At 42.4% G+C, this 9,959-nt stretch overlaps 1 pseudogene; it reads left to right on the top strand.

Moving 5' to 3' along the window:
- The first annotated feature begins 2,247 nt into the window (after window positions 1–2,247).
- On the top strand, window positions 2,248–2,366 carry LOC119872440 (annotated as a pseudogene).
- The last annotated feature ends 7,593 nt before the right edge of the window (window positions 2,367–9,959 follow it).

Genomic DNA, 9,959 nt, shown 5'->3' with positions numbered 1-9,959 from the left:
CCTAGCCATGCCCAGGGCAGACATCACTAATGAATCAAGGAACTCTCTCCTAAGAAGCTCGGACTTAGCCTCAGAATCCTCTTCGAAGCATACCTCCAGGCAGCCACTAGAAGTTACTAGAAGATGGACTGAAGAATAAAAGCTGTCTGCCATCCCAGACCCACATGATCTGCCCACAGTCATGGGACCACTTCAGGTAAAGCCAAAACACACACATCTCTCCTCCCAGGGCTTCTTATGAACAATAGAACACTTTCACCTCCATGAGGTGGGCTCGCCCTGGCTACAAGCTATGGCCACCAGAGTTTTTAGTTGCCTTTCTACATACAACTGCCAAACTCCATTCATGCTCACTGTTTAGGAAGGTTAGGACATAACAGAGAGCTCCTAGAAACTTTGAAATTACGTACGTGGTTCACATCATACCTCTATCGATTCTGTTGCTCTACATGATATGTAGGTGCCAGAATCTTTAAAAAATGGTATTCTTTAATTTAAATATCTATTGAGCCCAAATAAGTGAATAAATAATTTCAGAGCATGATAAATGGCAGGAAATAGATGAAGCAGGGTGGTGAGAGGATAAAAAAATGACAGTGGTGGAGACAGGGTGAGCAGTAATTTCAGGTAAGGTGATCAGGTAAGGTCTCTCTAAGGAGGTGACACTGGAATACAGACTGGAACAAAGTGAGGGCCATGCCACCTGAAGATCTGGAGAAAAGGTCTTCCACAGAACAGCAAGAGGAAAGAAACAAGCAATGCCCGATTAAGAAATAACATGGGGAATATGCAGGATGTCACAGAGGCCACGGTAAGGACTTTCAATTTTATCCTAGGCATGATGGAAAGCCTCTGTAGGCTTTATAACAAGTAAGTAGTGAAGCTAATTCTGTTTTAAAAGATTACATGACCAAATGTTTATTTTTAAAGATCACTCTGGCAGCAGTGCGAACAATGTACTCAGTTGAAGGGTTGAGAATAATTGGCAAAAAAATCAACCTGGGGTCGCTCATGACAATACCCCAATCAGAAGGTAGAAAGATGAGTCTGGTGAAGTAGTCCATAGATAAAGACTGATGCGGGCCTCAGTAGCTATCATAGGTTCAGGTTCTCCTAGAAGCAGATGTGAAGACCAGATCAGACATGCAAGAGTTTTATTGGGGGAAATGCCTGCAAAGGATGAAAAGGAGGAGGCAGAGAAGGGAGAGAGGGACTTTAGGCCTTAAGGAGGTCTGGTACCTGTGAAAGAGTGATGGAAGGAAGATTGGACAGGAAGAGTCTTTGATGACAATACAGTTCCAAGAAAGGTTTGGCCAGAGCCATCGGGAGTCTTCATGCCAGAGTGGCCAGGATTGGCCTTGCCATACTTTGTCATTTACTGGGAAGAGCCTGTGGGAGACAGCCTCAGCAGGGATGTGGGGGTGGATCCAGAAGCACAGCAGCTGGAGCGATCAGTCAACCATGCCTGGCACAGCAGAAGAGTTCAGCAGCCAATTTTCACGGCCACAAGAGCAGCAGGAGTACGGAAGGACCCACTCCCTGCCTTCTCGGGGACTTAGCTCCTGCATCTCTGTTCTGTCCATCTGTACATGAGCATGCTTTAGGAAGTTGCATCTTAGGAAAGCCTTCTTTTCTTGATCTCAAATCCTCCTCTACATAATGCTCTCTTCCATCCCCCTACACATCCAAGTTTCTACAAAGAGTGGTCCCGCTACCAAAGATGCCTCTATGTCCTCATCCTCTTTAGTACTCAGCAGTCCACTCCTCTCCCCTGCTCCTCCCTCAGCCCCAAGGCTTCCCTTGTGAAGACCATAAGCGACCTCCATCTTGCTAAAGCTGATAATAGAGACTCTACAGTTCTCTTCTTCCCTGATTTCTTAGCAGCATTTTATAAGGTGGATTACTCACTCCTTCTTAAAATACTTTCTCTCCACTGGTTTCTGTGATGTCACATCCACAGATATTTTTTCTATCTCTCTTACTCCCTGCTGGTTCCATACACATCTAAACCTTCTCACTCTCTTCTCCTTCTGCCTGGAAGAGCCTATTGCCTTGCTGTATGTATGATGGGAAGCCGCCTTGACATTGCCTTTCATCCTCTTTCCTATGGGGCTTAAAATGAAAACCCTCTGTTTAGTTCTCCAGGTTTTACCTCCTTAGAAATCATAAATCCTTTCTTCTCTCCACAAAATCTGTCCCTTGTGAATGGAAAGGATTTGCTTTTCCTATTTTTATTAGGTAATATACAGCTTTGCACAGTGGCAATATCATAGCCAATGAGGTTTATCCAAGGCACGATTGTTGCTATTAGGTAATAGATTTTCTAAATTTGCTTAGCTTTTTAAATTCTTATTTTTCAATTGAGATATAATTGACATATAACATTGCATTGGTTTTAGGTGTCCAATATAATGATTTGACATATGTATATACTGTGAAATGATCACGACAGTAAATTTAGTTAACACCTATCTCCACGCGTAGTTTTATTTTTTCTTATGATGTAAACGTTTAAGATTGAACCTCTTGGCAACTTTCAAATACACAATGCAGTATTGTTACCTATTGTTGCTTTACTGTACGTTAAAGCTTTACTGGGGTTTACTCATTCTCATAACTAGCAGTTTGTACCTTTGGACCACTTTCACCCATTTTGCCCACCTCTCAACTCCCACCTTTGGCAACCACCAATTTATCCTTTAGGTCTCTGAGTTTGTTGTTGTTTTCAGGTTCTGCATATAAGCGAGATCATACAGTATTTGTCTTCTGGCCTGACTTATTTCACTTAGCCTAAACCCTCAAGGTCCATCAATATTGTAAAAAATGGCAGGATTTCCAATAGCTTTTCTTTTTATTCTATTAGGTAATATATTTTAAAACCGAAGCTAATACTTAACATCTTTTTTTTTTCCAACTATGTCTGCCCTCCCTTGAAGCAATGGGATACCTCATCTTCCATGAGTGGAGAGTGCAAATTGTTGAGAATGAAATCTCTCAGCGCCAAACTGTCCATAAAGCATGTCCACCTGTGTGTCTCAGTGGCAAAACAAAATGTTACATACTTAAAACTTGTGATTCTCCACCCCCTCATATTCAAATCTGCATCACCTCCAGTCTCCCTCAACCAGGAGAATGGCTCCTCCATTCATTCAATTGCTCAGGTCACAAATCTGGGAAACAACTATATCAACTCATCCCTCTTGTCTACTTCCTCCAGTGGGAAACTAGATCTTGTCCATACTGCTCTGTCCCCTCCCCAATTTTCTCTCCCCTGTGTCCACTTCTCTCCATCTCCACTCTACTGTCCAACTACTAGCCATCATTATCTCTTCTCTGAATTGCTGCAATAATCTTCCAATTGGTCCTCCTGCTTCCACTCTTTCATCTTTCCAATCCTATCCCCACACAGCAGGCTGAGAAATCTGACAAAACCCATCAGATCTCTCAGACATCTTACTTTATATCCTTTCAATGGTTTCCCACTACACTTGCCATAAGATACAAAATGCTTGATATGACCTCCAAGGCTCTACAAGTTCTGTCTTCTGCCTCCCTCTTTGGACTTACAGCAAGCTACTTTGCTCCTCAAGCTCCAATACTGGCCTTCCCATGGTCTCTGAATGCTCCACTCACTTTCTTCCTCTGAGACTTCACACATGTTGATCCTTTATCTTCCCAACACTTGTTCCTTTGCCTTCTACTCAGCTTTCTACCTGAGATTCCTCAAAGGGGCTTTTCCTGAACTATCCAATCCAAATTAAGTCCCCAAGTTACTCTCATGGCACCTGTTTCTTTTCCTTCATATCAGTGATTGTTATATGTGATTATTAAGTCATGCATGAGATTTACCTGTTGAATGCTTCCATTCCCATAGAGTTAAGAGCAGAGCAGGGACCATGGCTATTTTGCTCATTGGCTAGCACAGTCCCTAGTGTATAGTAGAGACTCACTATCTACTGAACAAATAAATGAATGAATGGTCTAGGATAGGTAGAATAATAAATCAAAAAGGAAGAAGATAGAATCTGAGGGAAAAGGTTAAAGGTAAAGAGTAGGCAAAAGAAAAGGAATCAGAGAAAGAAACAGAAAGATCAGGAAAAAGGTAGAATCAGAAAGAAAAATAAGATTTGGGATTTCTAAAGAACTACAACTCAGAAGACAGGGCACAGAGTTTTTACTATATGCCCCAGACAGAAAATACCAGTGCCGGCAAGGAACAGCTAGAGCTATCACACACTGCTGATACAAGCATAAAATGGTACATGTCCTGCTTGGCAATATGAAAGATAAGCATATGCATAATTAATGTACCCACAATTCTACTACTCAGTTTTGCCCAAAAGAAATGTGTGCACATGGGCACCACAAAAACATGGACACGAATGTTTATTGGAACACTATTTATTACGGTTAAAAACTAAAAGTGACCCAAATGCCCATCAACAGTAAAATGAACAAATTGTGACATATTCTTACTATGGAATACTACATAGCAATGAAAATGAATGAATTACATGACACACAATGAGTTGGATGCACCTCACAAACTAATTGTTCTGTGGAAGTAGTCAGATACCAAAGAGTGTGTACCGTATGATTCTATTTGCGTAAAGTTCAAAATCAGGCAAGACTAATCCAGTGTTAGAAATCAGAATAATGGTTTCCTTTAGGGAGATCATGTATTCACGATAGAATGATAGAGATGAAGCACAAATGGGGCTCTGGGAGATGGTATGTTCCGGGATGTGACTACCAAGTGAATTTAGTTTGCGACTATTCACTTGACTCACACTCATGATTTGTGCACTCTATGCTTGTAATACTTCAATAACAGCTTACTTCAAAAGACAACTTGGTAGTCTTCTATTGAAATTGCTTAGCAGTGCCTAAAATAGATTATCACTGAATCTTTTCAGGAAATGGAAGTGTTGGTGTGTATGCCTGAGTGTGTATGTATGTGTGGGTGTTGAACATTGAATATTCTTCAGGAATGCAGTCAGGTGAAAGGAAACATCAGATTTATTATGCTCTCTTAAATAACTTGGCTATGTGCCATAGTGTTTCCATAGAAGTTTCTCTATCCATTGAGAGTCAATCTACTTGTACTGTTAGAAGGATCGTATGTAACCCCAACCTATACCACATCTATCAAATTCCATTTTACCCTTTCCTTTTATTCAGTTAAGTCATTCAATCACTGAGCATTTTCTCTGCACCAATCCCTGTGAGGAGTATTAGGGATTCAGAGAAAACTATACATCTCCCCTTCTTATCTCTATTCTTAGGTCCTGAGGAATTCAGCAGGGATGCTTGCCAAGAGCATCTAAGCCAAGGAACAGGATCTGGGGCAAGACCATGAGAGACTTCCACCTAAAATAGCTGGAAATTGTATAATCAGAGGGGCAAGGGAAGCCAGAGTCCAGTGGGAGGGAGACTTGGTACAAGGAATCAGAGATGGCAGACAAGCTGACTTCAGGAAACAGACGCTGAAGAGATCAGGCACAGGTCAGGAAGTAGATGGAAAGATGGCCCAAGAGATCAGTGGAGAATAAAGAGTGTTGGTGGGTGGGATCCACACTGGGTACATCGATAAGGAGTGCATTGTCTCTTAGAAATTGAAAAACAATATGAAACTTACTAAAAGTCCGGCTGCTTTGTGTTATCACCACACACCAGCAGTCCTAAAAAAATGTTAGTAAAATACTCCTAAGAGCGCTCGCTAGAGTAGTGGTTGTTAAGAGTGACAAACTGGGAGCAGCCTAAGTGTCCCTCACCTGAAAAATAGATGAGTGAGTCTAAGTATATTCTTACAGGGGAACGCTGCACAACAGGGAAAGCATATCAACCAGCACTCTCTGTATCCACTTGGGCAAGTCCAAAGCATAATTACTAGTTGCATTGTAACCTAATGCCACTTACACAAAGTTTCAAAACACATAAAACAAGGGCTGTGTATGGATCATTGTAAAAGCCCACCAAGTGCATAGAATGGCCAACATGGGGGGAGTGATGATCCCTGGAGGTGGGGAGAAAGGAAAACAATCAGAAAGGGTACAAAGGACTTTGTTTTTTTTGTAATTCTTTTAAGCCCAAACCATGCATCATTATTTTTATTATCTGTTCTTTTTTCAATGTGTCAGAAATATCTCACAATATAAAGAAAAGACTTTGACACAAACTACCCCCTCCCCAAACACACATAAGAATACTTCTGCCTGCCAGGAAGAACTGTGTCTGTCTGACCCTTCACCCACCAGTGACCCTTCCCCACCAGGGAAGGAAAAAAAGAAGCTGACACATGTGAAGGTGTCAAGAGCCCATTGCTATTGGTGGCGTGAGGTGGGCAAAGGGCCAGGTAGACAAAAATCTGGCTTTCTGAGGAAAAGTCTCTTGCAGTACATTATCTGGACAAGACAACATGGTCTTAATGCTGATGTAGGGTAAAAAGGTTACCATACCTGTGATAATCTGCTCCCAAACACCAGGCCCAGACCTTGTTTCACGTAAGCAGGCAGGGATGACTCAACTCTAAACAGTTCTAAATCCGGGAAACGGCGTGCCCATTATAACCAGGCACCGTGACATTTTGGAATATGTGTTGGTAAGGCTCTCCATGTTAAGTAGCTTTTCAAGTTGTTATTAGAATCACGTTAGCGCAGCACTACAGCAAACGTCCCACGTCCACAGATGATTCTTTCCAAGAAACCTATTGGTTTGCTTTTCTTCTCTTTTCCTTGTGAATAGCAGCTGACAGACAAAGGGGAGCTGGTCTGGGCCTTTGATGCCAATGCCAACTGAACAATAGCCCTGCTTGTGGCAATCACCCTCTTTGTTCAGCCAGGAGAATGCTGAGGCTGTTGCTCATTGGGTCTCGTGTATGTGGGTGGCCAGAGCAAGGTGCATTTGGCAGCCAGATGTAGATTCTGGGTGGTATGAGCTGACTGTCCACAGAGCTACAGCTTGGGACTTGGCTGGAACTCCCCTGACCAGTGCAATCAGAGAGACCAGATGGACTCGCCTTCTCATCCTTTGAAGATGGTCCTTTATTTAGCTACAGGGAAGAAGCAGCCAACCATCTGACCTGGAAAGCATTCTCGGGCAGCCTGGTTCTTTTTGTGCACATCTAAGAGAAAGGGAAAGTGCACTGTTGAAAGAAAAATTTAGGGACAGCCTTTGCAAGCCACTGAGGAGTTTGCAAAATCACACGTACAAATGGGCACCAGAGGTTCAATTAACCAGTGGGAGCTTCCCATTTATTTTCCTGGGGCAGTTCCACTTAGAAGGCAGATGACACTTCAGGGAATTTGTCACCATTTCTAGGGGCTCCTGTGCTGTTGCTGCTACAGCTGAAATGGCTACTACTGCCACCAGAGCCACTTCTAGCCACTGGAGTGCTCCTCCCTTAGACCTCCCTCCTTAGAGGAGCAATATGGATGTGGCTGGTGAACTGGGGCACAGAGGTTTTGTTTGTCACATCTGTTTGTGCCGCTATCAGGCAGAGATACTGAGTTATTATCACAGTCCCATGGGGACCCAGTTGTGGCTCAAGTGAGCTGCAGCATAGAGAGCTCTGTCCCTGCCCACACTGGGTCATAGGGTTTCTCTAAAATGCAGCTAGAGCTGGGCCCTCCCACCTAACAAGTCCTTGGGGTATCTACCAACCACCTTGTGTTTTGAGCTCTGTCCCTCTAGGCCAGTTTCCACGGTATAGCTTCACACTCTCTCTGGCTAATCCCCTTTAGATACTCTACGTAGCTGGGTGGTATTCCCGCTTTGGATGAGGGTTTCATCCCTAAATACAAACTCTGCCCATAGAGTCTGCTCTGGGATCTGGCTCATGAGACACTAGGATTGGAGGTGAGAGCACAGGGCTACTATGCACAGTTGTACCAGCTATTCACTGCACAAGGTCTTCCAGCCAGGATGGTGAATGGAGGCTGAAATCAGGTCCTATGGACTTTGACTATTTCTACTTCATCAGCATTTACCTAATGGGTGCAAATGCCAGTGCTTGCTACTTTCTGTTTCACTTGCTTAGATTAGCACATCTCTCTCTCTCTCTCTCAATCTCTCCCTTTTTTTTTTTTTTGAAAGCTGTTACCCTCTTAGCTTTGACCTTATAGTTCTAGTGGGAGCTGCCAATCTTAGTATCCTAGCCCCCAAACACCCGGTCTAGAGGTAGATGCATGGCAAAAACTGAGACATCAGAGTCCTTCCCAAAGGTTTTCAACTAAGGGCAAGGGGTCTTTTCTCAGTAGAGGGCCACGGTGGAAGAACGTGAGTCCAGAAGCACCAGGGACCGAGTTTCCCACTGTGGGGAGGAGACTGGGGTAAAGGATAATGGAGCCAACATGTAAAGAGACAGAAAGGCAAGAAATGGGGAGTCCTCTGTAGGCCCTAAAGTCCTGACTCAGGGCATCACTGAGATCAGTTGCACAATCCTCCATTCCAACCCTGCCTTCTTTTATGAGCCAACAAATCCTCTCTGGGCTTCATCAGTCTACCCCATTTCTATCCCTTGCAACCAAGAGAGCCCTGCTAGACACAGTGCCCAATAAAGATCTTAAATACTGGTTCTGCTGGGAAAAACAAACAACTAACATTTTTTGAAGGTCTAATATGTGCCTACCACAAACCCGATGCTTCTACAAATTATATCATTTTAATTCTTTTACAAACCAGCAGTAGGGAATATTAATCTCCTTGCTTTTCAGATGAAGAAACTGAGGTACAACGTGGTTTTCCAAAACCCACATAACCTAGAAATCTTCTAGAAAATTCATTCTTTTCTATAAAACGGGCAATAAAAAGCTTTGAAGTATTCACCAGCATCTTATGAAAGGGCCTTCCCCATGGAGATAGCCTCAGTATCAATCATGCTAGAAATTCCAGATATACCACATTTTATATATCAGGTGTTGAACACTTGAGTGGTTTCCACATTTTTGTTTAAATTTATTTGTTCATGAGAGACACACACAGAGAGAGAGAGAGAGAGAGAGAGAGAGAGAGGCAGAGACACAGGCAGAGGGAGAAGCAGGCTCCATGCAGGGAGCCCGACATGGGACTCGATCCCAGGTCTCCAGGATCATGCCCTGGGCAGAAGGTGGCACTAAACCGCTGAGCCACCTGGGCTGCCCTGTTTCCACATTTTGACTACTATGAATAATGCTGCTATGAACTTCCATGGACAAGTTTTTGTATGAATATAAGCTTTCAATTTTCTTGGGTATATATCTAGTAGTGGAACAGCTGGGTTTTATGGTAACTCTATGGAACTCTGTACCCCAGTTCACCAGCCACATCCATATTGCTCTGTCTAAATTTTTGAGTAACTGCCTGACTGTTGTCAAAGAATCTACATTTTTATATTGCCACTAGCAATAGATGAGGGATGCATTTTTTCCACATTCTCACCAAAGCTTGTGATTATCTATCTTTTTTTATTATTATTATTATAACCATGGTAGTAGATGGGAAGTAGTCTTTCATTTGGGTTTTGACTTGCATTTCCTTGATGGATAAAGATGTTGGGTATCTTTTTGTGTGCCTATTGGTCATTCATGTATCTTCTTTGTAGAAATATCTTTTCAAGTCCTTGGGTTACTTATCTTTGCAATATTGAATTGTCTGAGTTCTGTATATGTTCTGGATAAAAGTTCCTTATAAGATATATGATTTGCAAATATTTTCTCCCATCTTTGGGTTGTCTTCACACTTTTTTGATAGTGTCCTTTGAAGGACAGAAGTTTTTAACTTTGAAGTCCTATTTATCTTTTTTTTTTTTCTTTTGATGCTCTTGCTTTTGGTGCCATATCTAAGAAACTTAATCTAGGCAAGATCACAGATTTACTCTTTTATTGTTTTCTAAGAGTTTTATAGTTTTTGTTCTTACATTTAGATCTATGATCCTCTATGAGTTAATTGTGGCATATGTGTGAAGAAGGGATTCCACTTCA

The sequence above is a fragment of the Canis lupus genome, chromosome 6, assembly GCF_011100685.1.
Source record: "Canis lupus familiaris isolate Mischka breed German Shepherd chromosome 6, alternate assembly UU_Cfam_GSD_1.0, whole genome shotgun sequence".
Classification (NCBI taxonomy): Eukaryota; Metazoa; Chordata; class Mammalia; order Carnivora; family Canidae; genus Canis; species Canis lupus.
This window is presented reverse-complemented; position numbering and strand designations above follow the sequence as displayed.